Source organism: Myodes glareolus, chromosome 12 (assembly GCF_982192425.1).
Source record: "Myodes glareolus chromosome 12, mMyoGla1.1, whole genome shotgun sequence".
Classification (NCBI taxonomy): Eukaryota; Metazoa; Chordata; class Mammalia; order Rodentia; family Cricetidae; genus Myodes; species Myodes glareolus.
In genome coordinates, this window is record NC_142037.1 from 63,177,014 (window position 1) to 63,192,248 (window position 15,235).

The 15,235-nt window shown below is 43.3% G+C and overlaps 1 protein-coding gene across 3 annotated transcripts in view; it reads right to left on the reverse strand.

Moving 5' to 3' along the window:
• Klf12 (KLF transcription factor 12) overlaps positions 1–13,931 on the reverse strand; it is a 411,445-nt gene extending 397,514 nt beyond the window's left edge. For 2 of the 3 annotated variants that reach the window (XM_048422240.3, XM_048422239.3), the window contains exon 1: positions 13,632–13,931. The gene's annotated coding sequence lies outside the window, so the exon portion shown is untranslated. Of the gene's footprint in view, positions 1–13,382; positions 13,571–13,631 lie in introns of those variants that run through there. The other variant, XM_087912267.1, reaches the window with a different exon arrangement.
• Between the last annotated feature and the right edge of the window lie 1,304 nt (positions 13,932–15,235).

The following is a 15,235-nucleotide window of genomic DNA, read 5'->3' on the forward strand; positions in this document are numbered from 1 at the left end:
GTTCTACATCCAGAACAACTTTAAGGCTGCTGGCTGACATGGCTCAGCTTCACAGACTACTCCAGCCAGACTTCAGATGAGCCCTACATTTTCCCATCACACCAAGACCAGACCACAGATAGCTTTCCCAGAAATAGACCATTATCTTAATTTCTCAGGGTCTCCAAAAGATGCTAGCACACTAGACAACAGGAGGTAAGCTAGAGAATACTACACCCACATTCCCAAGAGGAAGGCTTTGGTCATTCAGTGGGTTATGGATGTTTGTTATTGTTTGGGGGCTAGATTCAGGAATCTCTTTCTGAAGGGATGAAAGGGGAATATAGTATAGAAAGGATGAGATAAAAGGGTAGATAGTTGAGTCTACTTTTAAACAACCATTAATCTCAAATATTTTACATTGGTAAGGATTTGTGTATATTGATACAAAATTGAGTCTATTTGTGTTACAACATATTGTATATATGTTTCTACTTTTGTCTAAAGTATTATACCTATGAAGTTCATTTTAAAATGTGATGTAAATTTTTAGTCCTTGAAAGTCATTATTATAAATTATTTAAGATAATTAAGAAATACAGGTTAGTAGTTAGTCATCTATAACAATCAAACTTGTAATCATGTTAAGTATGTTTGCAAGGTCTTACAGAGATATATTTTAGATAGCAGTTCTTCAGACACTTCAACGAGCTACAGAATATGGCATTTAAAATGTTTTACTAACATAAGGCTTTTCATGACAGCGAGACATGTTGACTCCTGGCAGTAGCAATTTGAAGCTTGATTTCCTTGCGGCAAAAATTAGCCATTTGGACAAAAGGTTGTCCTTGCCTTGACTGCTGACAGTATGGTTTCTAAACTGGACAAGGGAGAATGCAAAAGAGACTGACAAACTTTGCCAATGCAAAGTATGATAGTCCTTCAAACTCTTGCTTCACAGAAAAATTTGTCACTCTATATACCAAAGATCAATGCCCCAATATTACAGATAATAACAGATAATAAGAAACCTGGGGTAACTGCCAGATGTCTATCATTTTATAGTTTTAGAAGTTGCTTGCTCTGAAGTTCCTGTTTGTTCAGGTAATATATCATTATTGGGTCTCTGATGGAGTTGAAGACTAGCTAGTTAAAGTTACACTTTCCCTTAGACATAACAGAAAGTAAATTAGGTACAAAACTGTGGACTCATTAAGAGAAGATAGATAATGGATTATTTTCTCTAAATTTGCCAAATACTAATGGATTGGACCTTGTAAGTGTATTTCTTATTTGGTAATCATTCTTAATGTTTATAGTTTTACATTGTTACAGTTAAGCTCTTTCTTTTTATTTAGACAAAAGGGGGAAATGCTGCAGAACATTCCTCCACACTGTATGAAGATGTGTCACTGTGATTGGTTTAATGAAAAACTAAATGGCCTATAGCTAGGTAGGAGGTGTAACAGGAACATCTGGACAGAAAGAGTGATGGAAAAAAGAAAGGCAGGGTTGTGAGCCAGATGGAGAGGAAGCAGAATGGGTAATTCAGAGTAAATGTAACAGTCACATAAAGACTGTAGATTAAAATATACAAGTTAAGTCATAAGAGCTAGTTATAAACAAGCCCAAACTATTGGTGGGGCTTTCATAATTAACAATAAGTTTCCATGTAAGTTTTAATAAGCTTTTATAAGTTTTATAAGCTTATTACAGTCCAAAGAAAAATCCATCTACCTAAGACTGCATCTCAAACTGAGGGTACATCTACCATGCACCACACAGTAGGTGGAGAGACCTGTTTGTACAAGGTGGTCTTTCAAAAGTCTAACTTCTCGAGGCCAAAAAATATAAAGAAGATAGTGTTGAAATAAAATGAAAATAAGTGCATTAAAACCCACTTATGCTAATCACAGTTCCAGTTCAGGCTTTATTGCTTTCTGGTTTATTTTACCCCTTTCTTCTCTTAATAGCTGCATAAATAAAATGGATACCATGTGCCCTTTCCATCTTATAGGACTATCAAGACCAAATCAAACCATTTGGTAAACCACCAGGTATTAAGCATTTTGTAATAGCCCATACTTCTCAAATATTCTCAACCCTCTTAATTTCTGGGCTGCCTAAATACAATATCAATCAGCCATGTCTTCAGATTAGAGATTTGGCATACAATGGACTATGCCACACTAACTCACCCATATTCTGCAGAGCTCAGCATACAAAGTCTGTGGAGGCTCTGTGAAGGCTCATCCAAAGTTTAATTGTTTCATTGTATACTGTCTAAATATATCAATATGAAATATTTGATAATTATGTGAACTTTCTGTATTAACACTTGAGCAGAAGAGGTGATATATATTCACAGACTATGACCTCTGAACTATCCATTCACCTGAAACTTCCATTCCAAAGACTTTTTCCAGCTATACTTGCTCCATTGGGATGCATTGTGACTCCCTGTAATTTTTATAAGTCTTTCATTCTATTGTTTCTACTCTTAAAAAGAATCCTTTATTCCTAAATTTATAACATATTTGTCAGGGATAAAAGTTGTATTATTTTTTTAAAAAATATATGCCCGATGCTTTAACTAGTATAGTAGAATTTCGTAAAGGAGATAGGTTTGGATAAACTATGGTTTTAAATTTTACCAGTCATCGTTAATTTTGGTTTGTTTTCATAGCTCAAAGAAGACTTTCCTAAACTCATTAGGACCATATATGTCCTACTGGCCAAGCACATGCTAGGAAATTCTAATTTTGGAAAAGAAAAATTTCTGGTGAGATTGCAAAGCAAAGACATTTGCCAAAATACAATAAATACATCATCTCTGAAAGATAGGAGAGAAAGCACCACAGCTGCCAAATATATTTTTGGATTGTGTATATCATGTACATATTTACTTTTTCTATTGAATAAAAAATAAACATGGATTGGTGAGTTGGCTCACTGGATAAAGGCACTTGCCACCAAAGCGGATAACTTGAGTCTGAGCCTTAGGACCCACCTAGTCAGAGAAAGATGATATTATCAAGTTGTCCTCTGACCTCCAAGTGTAGGTGAGACAATCCTTTGGGGTTCCTGCTTCATGAAAGAGTCTGCTAGACATTCTACAGAACACAAAAGAAAATGACTGACAAACTGCCAATATAGGCAGAACTATCTTTGAAATTTCCTGCTTTATGAGAAAGTCTGCTGGATACTATGGGCCTGTAGACTAAAGATGGATGGCCCAATGATACAAAAGAACCTTGGGTGACTGTCCAGGCAGCGAGATGTCTCTGTCAATTCTAGAGTTTTGAAAGCTGCTTACAATGCATTTCCTGTTTACTTAGGTAATATTATATCCTTCTGGAGTCTTTGATGGAGTTGAAGAATTTATAGTTATAGTTTTCCTTAGTTATGATAAAAGATAAAGTAGACATAAATATTATAACTGTAATTATTGCTTGATACCTATCTTGTTATACGTAATTTTATTGTGTTAAAGTTAAAACCTTCCTTTTTATTTAAACAGAAAAGGGGAGGTGATGTGGGATTCAGATTTATGCTGTGATTATCATTAATGAATAAAGAAAATTGCCTTGGCCTGTTGATAGGGCAGAACTCAGGTAGGTGGGGAAAACTAAACTGAAGACTGGGAGAAAGAAGGCAGAGTCAGAGAAAAGCCATGTTGCTCCACCTGACCTGAGACAAAGGCCGGAACTTTAGCCTGTTAGCCAATGCCACGTAGCAATACATAGATTAATAAAAATGGGTTAAATTAAGATGTAAGGTATAGCTGATAAGAAGTTAGAGCTAATAGGCCTAGCAGTGATTTAAATAATATAGTTTCCGTGTGATTATTTCAGGGCTGAGCAGCCAGAAAACCCACAAACGGCCTCCTCTTTCTCCAACATGGAGGTGCCTATACTATGTGCCTCTCAAGAGACAAATACCCAAAGTTCACAGATTAATAAACACAATTTTTAATTTAAAAAATAAGTAAATAAATAAATAATCCCTTTCTAAAATGAGTTTTGGTACACACCTACTAAAACCCTAAAGTCTTTGATTTTCCAGCAAGAAACAATCTTCTTGTGTTCTTTGTTCAAGAAACTTCTACCTCAAAAATTTTCTTCTGTGATTTTCTACACAAGCTTTACTTTCCTAGCCAGATTTTCACCTCATAAATGATAATATTAAACTCATTATGCTGCCTGCTTACATATACAAGGGAGCTTTAAAACAAAAAGAGAGAGGTCAAATGAGGATTGGAGCATTTCTTATAAAAAACAATGTTTTGTTATTTTTACTATCCCTGCGGCTTTAATAGCCTTATCTACTAGCAGAATGGACATTTTCCAGAATTTATTGCTCTACCATTATCACTGCTATGGAGATTTCTGCAAAAGTTTCCTTTTAAAGTAACTGTTTTGGGTTAGGCCTTGTGATTTGTTTTAGTGTGTGTATCAGCAAACCCCTGACTTCACTGCTGGATAGAATGCTGTAACCAAGGTGGTAAACCAAAATAATCTATAGCCAATAAAACCACACAGTCTGTAAAGAGTATTTATTTGTATAATATTACCATTATTGCCCTCTTCTATGAGACTATCTCTGGAATGTCACATTAAGTGCTTATGAGAGCTAAGAGTACCAAGAGCAAAGTTCAAGGAGTCTTCTCAGGTTCAAATCTCTGCTCAACAGCTAATTGGCTATTGACTATAACTACATTGCTTAACTCCGGTTATAATTTGCTAACAACTCCATGAAACAACATCACAGCATAGAACTTAGTTCCAGCTCCTTGGGGGGCTGAAGCAAAAGGATTGTTAGATGCCAGGAGCTCTAGGCTGTCGCAGCCTCTGCTGATGTGGGGACAGTACCAAGTTCAACATCAATATGATGAGTGCCCAGGCATTGGAAACCACCAGGCTTTGTTATAGCAGTGGAACCAGTTCAGGTTGGAAAGAGAACAACTCATGATATCAGATATATAAAAAGATGGAAATCATTGCACAACATCCATAGCAAAATAGAAATAACATAATACAAATAGCTCATATCTACTATAAGTCATTTGGTAAAGGATACACATATTATATGGCATAAACATAGATGAAATATCAATGAATATTTGTTCATTAAAGGAAGAAATTTCTGTTTTAGAATCAAAACATTTTTTAAAAACCTCAAATATGTAAAGGTCCAGGGAACAAATTTAGATTTGAGTGATCCAGTCCCATGTACAAAAGAAAATGTCAAAATCCATAATCACACATTCTGCTTAGTACAGTGCTTAAAAATGCAATGTTTATTTTATGTCCTGTAACTTTAGTCTTTTTCACGTTCATGAGTTACTGCCATCATTCCCATTCACTAAAGACATATCACTCTCTGCACTGAACGATTGCTGTCCCCACTGCATAGCAAAATAGCAAGCCCCGCTGCGCATACCTAGAGGCGGCGCCTTGAGTTTCCTCCTTTAGATTTATTTTGTTAAAGTAAAACTTTCAAAATCGCTTTTGGATCTATTGTCCACAGTGGCAAAGTCAGCGGGAGAAGGGATGCTCTTTGGCAAAAGAGCGCCATCCACAGCAGCCCAGAAGACTCATCCTTCAAAGGTCAGCAAGTCAAAGCCAGTGTGCTAAAGGAAACTTTCCGGCGATCACCACACAACCAGGCATGGGCCGATCGCTGGAGAATCAATCTTGTAGAAAGTCTGTGCAACTAGTTTGCCAAGAGAATGATTTCATAAGCTGACATATGTAAAACCTCAGGCCTAACCTGTGCATTATAGCGGATGAACCGTGAAAATGAGTCCCTTTAATTTTCTGTTGTGTATTAATTAGGGTTTCTATTGTTGTGATGAAACACCATGACCCAAAGTAAGTTGGGGAAAAAAGCATTATTTGGCGTACACTTCCACATTGTAGCCCATCGTGGAAGGAAACCAGGACAGGAACTTAAGTTGGGCAGGAACCTGGAGGCAGGAGCTGATGCAGAAGTCACGGGGGAGTGCGGCTTACTGCCTTACTCTTCACGGCCCATTCAACCTGTTTTCTTATTGAATTCAGGCCCAGCAGTCTGGGAAAAGCACCACACAAATCAGTCTGGATCCTCCCGATCCATCACTAATGAAGAAAATGCCGTTCAGCTGGATCTTACCGAGGCATTTCTCAAGTTAGGTTCCCCTCTTTTCAGTGTGTTAAGCGGATGTAAAACTGGCCAGCATACCTGCAAAGGGCACCAGGAACACAAGCATTTGCCGAACACTAAGCATGCGTGCAATCTCCCACTGGATGCTCTCTGTCTATTTTGATCCTCAAGTCCACTCTGTTAAGATCATTTGTTATGGGTTTTTACAGGCGAGTAAACGGAGAGGAAAGGATTCCCTTCCCTGGTTCAACAGCGCCAAACTAGGTGGTCGGATGCTTTACATCGTATCCGGTTTGATCCTAGCATACGTCAGGGCTTCTTTGAACAAGAAGAAATTTTTGTTTAAGCTCAGGAAAATACGGTGACTAGTGGACTGACTAGCAGCTGCTGGAACTGAATGCTTGCAGCTGGAGAGGAGCAGGTAGATTAGGAGGGGAAAGACTACGGTAGGGATGTCTGGCTGTTGAATGGGCTGTGGTACGGATGGCACAGGGACTCCTCTCAAGCCCGTTCTTCAGTGAGTGTTTCAGTATTTACATGGTAGTCATCACTGTAGGCTTTGTGTGAGAACCTGGTAGAGTGTTCCTTCAGGGGGAGTAGACTTTCTCTCCTCTCCAGATGCTTGTTAGTGGAGGAAAAGAAAACAAACGAGCCACAGACATCCCATAGGCAGGACCAGCGAACACAGACTGGAATCCAGTGTGTTCTCAAACAGCAGGTTGGAACTAAAGCAGAGTCCCTCAGAACAGGAGAGTGGTGATCGCCGTAGTTTTTACCCACAGGAAAGAGCCTAGATGAGTTAGATAGTGAGGTCATTTGAGCCTGCTTCTCTGGTCTCACAGGATGCTAGGGTTTAGGCAGAATTTAAATTGGCGTTGTTGTTGTTGTTTTTAATTGATCAAATACAGCTGGGGAGAAACGCCAGTCAGGGGTCTTCGTTCTCTCAAATTTGAATGAAACATTCATGGTAGGAAAATGTGGCTGTAAGTAAAACAGGCAATAAATTTTCACCAACCACCCCACTGCTCCCCATTTCTCCTCAGTGCACACTCTAAGCCACATATGAGACACTGCTTAATCTCTATAACAGGCGGAGACAGGCAGTCCCGTTCTCCATCCCACAATGAATCGCAAACAAGAGCAAGATTCTTCTCTAAACAGGTGGACCAACTAATGGAAACTCCTTCAAAAATTCTAAAGGGTTTCTATTTTAATTTTACTTTTACAATTTGAGCATATGTGAATGTGGTTTTGTTTGTTTGCTTGTTTTGCTTTGTTGTTTATGTTGCTGTTGTTTTGTTTTGTGAGTGAGGGTCTCGAGCTCATTGATTGGCTAGACTGACATGCCAGTAAGTTCCAAAGATCCACCCACCTCCTCCCCTCTATCTTCAGAGTTATGGATATGTTAGTGCTGGGGATCTGAACTCAGGTACTCAGGCTTGTACTACAGGCACTGCACAAACTGAACCATCTCCTCAGCTGCAAGATATTCATTCTACAAATAATCATTGTTGGTTATCACTCTCAGTTTTCTCTAGATGTTCATTCAAACGAGTCTCGCAAATTTTTGATTTGAAAAGCTCAAACAGGTCACCTAGATGACCGACATGCTAACAGTTGGTTACTTTCACGTCAGTTCTCTAGAAACTTCTTTTTAAGACTCGACTCTTTCAAGGTCACACAGCAAATCTCTGGTAGGGATGATAAGCCGTGGAATTTATGAACTTTGGCAGGCAGCAGTTTTCTACCAACCCTTGGAAATTCCTTCCCCTTGTGGGGCACTCGTTTACTTTGGGAAGCTGGGATGTCCATCTCTTTTCTTTAGTGGGGAGGGATGAGTGGAGGTCCAGAATTGCCATCAGTCAAATTGGTCACAACCCCGGCGCTTTATAATTCTCCAGAGTAACTTTTATCCACATTACCTCATGTAACCCTCACCGTGGTTCAAAAAAATTGACCAAGGTCATCTTGTCAGTAGGCAAGGAAAACAGACTCAAATTGAGACGTGTCTGCTACCGAAATGTGCTCTCTTTCCAGGGTGCTTGCTTGTAGGGGGCACGCAACACAAAATGAGCACTTGGCGCCTTGTTTCTGTGTTTTATATTATCTGTCTGACCTGTCTTCAGGAAAAAGCACATACAGAAATTGACAATAATTTATTCTGATTGTTTCCTTTGAGAAAGGGTGGATTTTATATTTTCTCATGAATTACTTTATATTTTCGTATGAATTAGCTTGTTAATCAAATCATGAAAATAGCTTTTTACGAAATGCAGAGTCTGATTAAACAGACTTGCTGAATATTTTCTCTGGGTGTGGTCACATTTTACTATAATTGTTGGCCATAATGCCCATGGTATGAGAGGGTAAGACAACAGAGCAGACAGAGAATATGGAAACACATATGTAAATATAAGCACTATTTCCTATGCATATGGGAAACTTATACACGTATGTAATATATACATATGCATCATCACAAAAAATTGTGAGAAGCTTCATACTCTGAAAATCATAGTAACTTGTACCTTGTACATAATTTCTATCAAAGCCAGTAAGCAGTAATCATGGCCTTCAGCAGACAAGAAAAGTGTCCCTGAACACTCCAAATATTTGTTCTCGCATTTTCCACGTAGCAGGACCACCACAAAAGCTCCCAGCTACTCTCTCAATATCTAGACAGCAATACTGTTTGGACTAGCTCAATAAGCAGACAAGTGAATATGCAAAAACATGTACTACACAGTCAGCAAGGACCTGCAACGAGTACGTGACTGTGTTTAGCACTATCTGGAATATTTATGGCACAACCTGCCCACCCATGCCACCCATAGTGTGGGGCACTAAGGAAGAGAGGGTAGAAAGAAGGGAAGAGTGACAAGCAGTGCAGTCATCTGAAAATGACATCAATGGCGCTTCCCCTTGCTAATTCATTGCAGCTGTGTTTACCAGCACAAGACTTGAACAAGGTCAAGCCAATAAGATCAGTCAACGTAGCTGCATAAAGAAGTAGTAAGAATTTCGCAAGTCACACACACACACACACACACACACACACACGGCGGACATGAACATAGGAAGAGGTGTGTTGGGTGTGTCCATGGGAAGAAGGAAGAGAGAGCTGGTGTGGATAGAAATCATTAAGACACACCGTATACAGGTATGAAATTGTGAAAAAAAAGATACATTATATCCATGTAGGAAATTGTTACAATAGAAAAGCTCTTCTAAAAATAACAAAATAAGTAAACTGCGCAGGTCTGTAAATATCTGTAACTATGTTTTTAAAAAGACTTTAAGGTAAACTAAAAGAAGAAAGACCATATCAGAGCATAGCCCTTTCCGTGGATATCCTCTGATCTGCTGCCAGACCAAAGCATATTTTATAGGGGATATAATTACTCAAGAAGGCACTTTGTGACAATAAACACCCCAAACCGAGAAATCCTTTTGTAACCTAATTACTGAGAATATATAGAGAAAGCAACCATTTAGTCCTGAACATGTGTCGACCACAGGCACTCAGTAGCTGACTCCAGACTGGGTGTGGCTCATGTAGGCCCCCAAGAAGGAATTCTCAGGGATTGAAGTCACTCAGAGTTAGAGCCCAAGCAGGGCTGACAGAGCCACAGGCAGCTGACCTTCCAGGCACAGGGCGAAGCCCATCTGTCAGCTCCCAGTCTACATCTGGGAGTGGAGTGGGTGTGGTTGGTGAGTTAAGACTGTGTGGTTAGAGGGCGTTGCCAGGGACTTCATTGCAAGATTTTCACCCTTACATTTTATACACATTTAAAACCAAAGGCTGTGCCTAAACCCAAAAGCTGAAAAATGAAAAAGTTTTTATTTTGTTTTTCTTTTTAGGAAAATAAGCTGGGTGTGGGGGCACATGCCTGTCCTGTACCCAGAAGGTGGGGCCAGAAGGACCAGGAGTTCAAGGGCAGTTACAGGGTGAGTTAAAGCCCTGCCAGGGTTACATGAAAAGAAAAAAGAAAGAAAAAAGAAAAAAGGGGGATTGAAACTGCAGGTACTTCCAGTCTGCCTTTGTTCTGAGTTTTAAAATGTAAACGGCACAGACAGGAGCTGCAGTCCATTTCGGAACTCATAAAAATGAAAGTTACTCCCCAAACAAGAAGGCGGCAGTGCTGTTTATTTGGAGATTCTTAGCTCTTGGTCATTAATCAGCATGCGAGTACAATGGGTACCATGCCAATACTACTACTAATAGTACGATAATAGTGCTTGTGCCAATACTACTACTAATAATAATCATAATAGTGTTTGTGTCATTACAACCTCCAAGCAATTACTTTGTATTAACACACACACACACACACACACACACACACACACTTCAACTATATTTATAAACCCAAAACACTCAAGAATGCCTCTTCTAAATATAAGCAAATCGTCTGGCCTCCCAGTTTTATAGAATTGTTTTAATGTTATTTAGTTTATATAAATGTGAAATCCCACACTTTTTTATTTTGAATTTATTAGAATAAATACCCAGGACAATGACAGATTATTCGTTATTTGAAAGTATCACCTCGCTGGATGAGGTTTCTCCCAACACCAAATTAACCAACTCTTCCCACTTGAAATGCCCTAAGTACAGGCCTGGAGGACTCAGTACTTACATTGCCTTTCTAGGAGAAAATGCACCCAGGTTTACAATAAGTCATTTCACTATGTTGCTAACAGACTGCTTCTTGGCATGACCTCTAACTCTCAGGGACGTAGAAAATGTGTTTTCCCTTCACAAAAAGACAAAAGAGAAATTTCTGGACAATCAAAACACTATAGACTAGGTGTGAGCCTGCTCCGAGGACTGAACAGCAAGCACCCTGGGAGAAAGGGTGCTTACACTACCTCCTCTGTTGGAACACAGGGAGGCAGCAGCTGGAGTAAACAACCGGCCCAGAGTTGCTGAGGTCAAGGTCTCAACAGCGAGACTAAGACCACTTCCGCCCAGATGACTCGGTTTCTCGAAAAGGACTTTCTAGTAGGAGCCAGCAATCTTCCTTGAAGAAACAGTCATATGAAGCGTTCCCCAAGAAAGTTGAACTGACCAGAGTTTCCTTGAAATATGCCTAAGTAGGAGACACATAACTGAAAGTCTTCAGCAATCAAGAGAAATCCTCAAGAGTATTCTATTTACCCGGACACAGCTGTATTAGTTAAGTTGATGCTGCTCATAAATTATTAATTTTCATGTGAAAATATTTTAGTTGTGCTGGTTTAAGTGAATTTCATATTAACTATGAGTTTGCACAGTAAACCTTTTTTTTCTAAATGCATTAAACATTCTTGCCAATTTTTAAACGCTCAGATTGCTGTCTCCCAGACCCAAATGATCTTGGTCTATTCAGTCGAGTATGAAGATTGAGCAGGCAGCACCGATGGAGATGTGACTTAGGCAACTGAAATGTCTGTCTTCCAACATCCTATTTCTAACAAGAGTCTACGGTTAAATTTTTTCAAGCCTAAAAATATACTCTTTACGTAACCAATCTCTACCTATTTTTCTTTTTCTTTTCTTTCTCTCTCTCTCTCTCTCTCTCTCTCTCTCTCTCTCTCTCTCTCTCTCTCTCTCTCTCTCTCTCTTTAAATGTAATCAACATTCAGATAAAAACCCACTAGTAGACCAGGCTTTTTTCTAAGGGAGGAGGGGTCCCTCTGTAGTAATTAAATGCCAGTCTTAAGAGGATGTCTTGGATGACGGTTTATTTTCTCATCAAAGTGACCAATCCTATTCACATCAGAAGCCGCTGCTTGCTAAAAGCCACCAAATGTCTTTCAAAGCATCCCCTTATCCAAACAACTCTCTCCTCCACTAAGAAAGAGGCATGAGGGCTTCGAGGTGGATTTGCAGGATGACGTGTATTTGATTGGCAGATGTCTAAGACGCAACTAGATGCACAGGCACTAAATGTAAATAGGTCCTCTGCCTGTCTTTCCGGTGTTACAGGGAAACAGAATATTAACGCCAAGTTAAAATACCTCAGTGCTCGCTCGAGAATTCTATTAACCAGTAGAATTATTGAAACCAATCTATACCGAACAGAGACTTAAGCCATCTGTACAGTTAAATTAGAGAGCTGGCAACACTAACCACAGAAGCTGTTTATCCAGATTACACATTCCGTTGTACTAATACTCTTTAACGCAACAAAGTCAGCTTTTGTCAGCCGAATTAGGGCAATTACTAGTAAAGTATGCAAAACTAGAAGACCAGGGGAAGGGGGCTGGGAAGCTCCAGGACACCTAACAAAGGAATTGGTACTTTTCCCCCACGCATTTGCCTCAAACGCACGGAGAAACAAAACTGTTGAGTGCACCCCACCCTTTCCCCCAAAGATAAAAGTTTGCAAAGTTCTGGGAGGCAGTTCTCTAACCAACAGACGCAGGGTTGATTCTCCCAGTAGGAGAGCATCTAATGTGAACACCTACTAACGTCGCGGAGGTCAAGTCCTAGCCCTCCTAGCTTTGCGTCTAAGGGCAGAAGTGGCTCCAAGACCAGTTCCGCCCGCTTCTCGGCCCAGGTGGCCTTACAAAGTTGTCCCTTGTCAACTCCAGCCAGGTCCTTCGTAATTGAAAATAAGAGCCACAGGCCAGCCCCTGGCTACTCCCATGGACCAGGCACAGTAGCAAGTGACAGTTCCACATCATTACGACCAGAGACAATAATGAATGTAGCGCCAGGACCACTATTCATGCCAGCAATGTTATCGCCTCCTTAACCCCTTCCGCTCCACTCTCCAGTGCTCATACACTGCCCGCACAGCCCCGGTGCGGCTATTCATCCAGCCCATCCATTGCTGGGGACCAACTACTTCCACGACCACCCCCCCCCCCCGCCCCTTTCAGCCCTGGGGATTTATTTCTCATCCTTGGCAACTGTCAGGCAAACACTGCAATCAACAATTCCAGTCGGGGGAGCAAAGCATTTGCTTAATTTACGTTACTTGCTAAGTTCTTTTAAAAATGTTTAGGGAGTGGGACAAGTAACCACCCTCTTTCTTCTCCGCGAATCCGACCGCCGCTCCTGGCTCGGCAATAGCATCGCCCTTCCCCGGCCCCCTCCCGCTTCCCAACACTTTCCCCCCATTTAAGAACACAGACCAACCAAAATGATTTAACTTGAGCAGATGACAGAAGGAAAATAAAACACGTTAAGAGAATACGATCTGATTTGGGATGGCAAAAAAAAGGAGGGGGTTGTTTATTTTGATAAAAAAAACGGAATCGGCACAGACCTGAACAGAAGCTGCAGAGCAGGAGAAATTGTTTTCTTTCCCTCACACAGAGTCCCCCTCTCTCTCTCGCCCTTTCTCTCTCTCACACGCGCGCGCACACACACTCGCGCACACACACACACACTCACGGCGTCACCCGCGCACACTCACACGCACACGCACAAGCAGAGCCTCTCAGCTGCTCTCTGCAGTTCTCAGGAAATGAATGGGGGGCAACCCAGGGAACTGTTGTACTTGCAAATGACTTACCCAGATCACATGATGCGCTAAATGTAGGGTGGGCCGGTGGGTGGAGGCTGTCGAGACGCGAGCCCAGGTCTAACGTGGGGAGCCTCGCCAGGCCCGCATCGAATTACCCCGGGGCCCAGCCGAGGGGGTTGCAAGAAGCCGCTCTCTTCCCTTTGCAGCCCGCAGCTCAGGAAATCCGAGAGGCGCGGGGGTTGGGGCGGGGTGGGGTGAGGCTGGGGTGTGTGTAGGGTGGGGTGGGGGTGAAAACAGAAAACCCCCAAACAAAAGAGCTCCGGGTCCTCCTCCCCAGAAACAAAGCCCCGCCGCTGCGGGCGAGCCCTGGGGTGGGGCTGAGGGCGGGGGCGGCGGCGGGGAGGGGCTCGCTCAGCAGGCGCTAAGTCGCTTTATTGCCATAAAATGGGGCCCCGAGCCGCTCCGCCGGAGGATTAGGAGGCGGGCTCAGAGTGTGATGGTTGAAATCCCCTGTGGGAAACTAACCCCTCCCCGATCGCAGAGGTAAAACGCAACACCCACTGCCCAGCCCTCTTCTTGCCAGGCTGGCCAGCGGCAGGGGGTGGGTCCTCGGAGCCACCACCCCGCCCCACCCCGCCCCACCCCTGCCCCCGCCCCTGGCCCTGGGCCTTTGCCGCGCCACCCTGTCACCTGCACCACCTCTCTCTGCGGCACCCTAAATAACCCACACATGGCTCCCGCGACTCTTATAGCCGCAACCTAAGGGAAATTTTAGGGGTCGCGGAGAGAGGAACCCCCTGATGGCAACTCTCGGGGCGAGACTCTTGTTGAGCTGCCACCAAGTCCCCTCTTTTGTGTCACCACGCGCCTAGGCAGTCTTGGGGAAAGAATTAGAAGCCGATTAAAGCGGTCAGCCCGAGTGGCCCTCGCTCACTCCCCGCCGCAGCCTCGGTGGGTGGGGGCCGAACGAGGAGGGGGCCCCGCGCCCAAACTGTCCCTGCGGCTCACCCGCAGCTAACTTAGAAAGGTGTGGGCGGAGCCGGCCGAGTCTGCAGGGTCCGCCCCCGGGCGCCGGGAGGCTTGGGCAACAATGGGGTCCCGGCGGGGGCTACCCCGCGGGTGGCGCAACCGGAGAGACTCGATTAACGACAGGGGGGGATCATTGTTTGGGTCCGAGTGCCCGGCACGTTGCTGGAAAAGCAGGGGCGCCCCGCTGGCCGTGATTCACCTTGGCGGGATGAATGGGGGCGAGGTGCGGGTGTGTGCCTCTCTGAGCAGCGCTGGCACACCGGGGCGCCACACCGCGCGGGTTATTTAGGAAAGCAGTGAAGTCGACGTCTTAGGGAGGAAAGGAGACTCAAACTGAGCTGGGACCCCAGCCAGGGCGCCGGGGATACGAGCAGGGGACAGATCGGTGCTCGGTCCTCGGAGGGGAGCCCGGCGCTGGACGCCATCCCGGGCGGCCCCGCCTGCGCGCACCGGGCAGAGGATCCGCGAGATTCTGGGCAGGGAGAGGGAGGAGGCGTCTCCGCTGTTCCCGCCGCGGCTGGAGGGACTCGGGGTCAGGTCGTCCGGGAGGGTGGGCGGGGGCGGCGAGTGGAGGAAGCGGAAAGGACCCGGCGGGGTGCAGGAGTAGGGCTGGCCCCGGGCGG